The sequence below is a fragment of the Lolium rigidum genome, chromosome 3 (assembly GCF_022539505.1).
Source record: "Lolium rigidum isolate FL_2022 chromosome 3, APGP_CSIRO_Lrig_0.1, whole genome shotgun sequence".
NCBI lineage: Eukaryota > Viridiplantae > Streptophyta > Magnoliopsida > Poales > Poaceae > Lolium > Lolium rigidum.
In genome coordinates this window covers 261,733,654-261,735,507 of record NC_061510.1, presented here as the reverse complement: position 1 = coordinate 261,735,507, position 1,854 = coordinate 261,733,654, and positions in this window count along the sequence as shown.

The window sequence follows — 1,854 nt, the reverse complement described above, 5'->3', positions numbered from 1 at the left end:
TTGTAATATCCTTTATAGTTATTGTCCACCTTCAATTATATGCCTTACTTCATAGAATCTCAAAACCATCTTTTGTTTATATAGTAAAGCTTTGGAACTTTTCTTTTTTAAAACTTTAAATTAATTATATAAGGATATTCAAGGGCCTAAAATTTAAAACATGTAATTAAAATAATTGAAAAGTTCTTTCTTCGGATAGTTCATAATGTAACTATAAAGGCATGATCAAATTTTACTTCGGACGTAGATTGAGTTAGATATGCTTTCTATAGTATTATTATTTTGACATGGTATCTCGTTTAACCGCCTCATGTTGTGGCATGTCGGTCACCCAATTAGGTTGTATGTGTACAACATTGATGGCGTAAATTGTGGACTAAAACACATCAATGTGTACAATTTTGATCTTTTATTATGCAAAAAATGTTGACACTTTGTAGAAATTTGGGCTAAAAACGGGTATTTCTCTTTATGATCATACGTAAGTTTAGTATGCATATAATTGACTAGGTTTAGGTCTTTGACTAAAACAATTTTCATAGGAATTGAACTTTGTACAAATTCCATGTATATGTTGGTTGCTTATCCATGTGCTTTAATTTTTTTAATCAATTTTCGGAGTAAAAAATTCCAAGGGATGGCTCAAACTTTCTTATTGTGGTGAAATAAAACCATTTTTTCCTGACGATTAGACGTTTGTATCCACCATCATCAGATAACAGAATAATTAGATCTAGGATCCATGTCCAAAAAGACAACTAAAACTAAGGTTTAGACTACAGGATGCTACACAAGAAAAGGGAAAGAAATTCATTAACACACATGGAATTATTTTTTTCAAAAATTGCACATACTACCATAGCAGGATATACATTATCCTTAAAACCTTAGAATATTATTATACTCAAAGGCATAAAATTTACATTTTGCTAACGATTGCATGTTTGCTCCGTAAGAATTGACTAAACGTTGTAGTTGAAGACACGAGTTGCAGTTGAGGTATGAGTTGCAGTTGAGATTATTCAGTCAAGCCACTATTTATTCAATTCATACTGGTAAAATTTTACTTAAAATCACTCCAAACATAAATTAAAAGAAGATAACATGGTTCATGTAAGAGCTCATTCCTCCAGTTTCTATTATCTTCACTGTTCCGAATATCGGCTGGTATTTTAGTTAACTGACCGATTACCTACAAATCGGAGGGTCGCCGTAACGATAAGGGCCTATTCGGTGAGGTAACTGGTCCAGCTGATTAATCAGTATGAGAAGCCAATTTATCAGTTGTCAGATCGACTAATCGGGCCTAGGCAGTTAAATATATTCCATTTTGGTATATTATGTGTGCTTATACCTCATGTATGTGCTTTTTACATGCATATAGTATTATATTTTGGTATATTACAATGATGTGAACATTGGAGTATGGGATTGTACCTAAAGAACTAGGTAAATGTTGGCAATATGTTAGTACTACCTCCGTTTTAAGGAATAAGACGCACGCGTATTCCAAGACGAACTTTGACCATAAAAATTGAGCGACAAAATCTTGATTATATTATATGTAATTAGTAGTGTTTGATTCGTATTGAAAAGAACTTTCAAATGATATTAATTTCATACAAACAATTTTTATCAATTTAAAGTAATTATTGGTTAAATAAAAAGCACGTAAAACAAGGACGCCTTATTCTTTGAAACGGAGGTAGTAGTTTCTATGTATTCTACAGATTAATGGCCTACCAAAAATTCAGCTAATCGGTCGAGTAACTGATTAGTCGTTTATCCCATACCGACCGACCAGTTACCCGTTAACAATCTCCTGAACACTGCTTATCTTATCTAGCATACCCT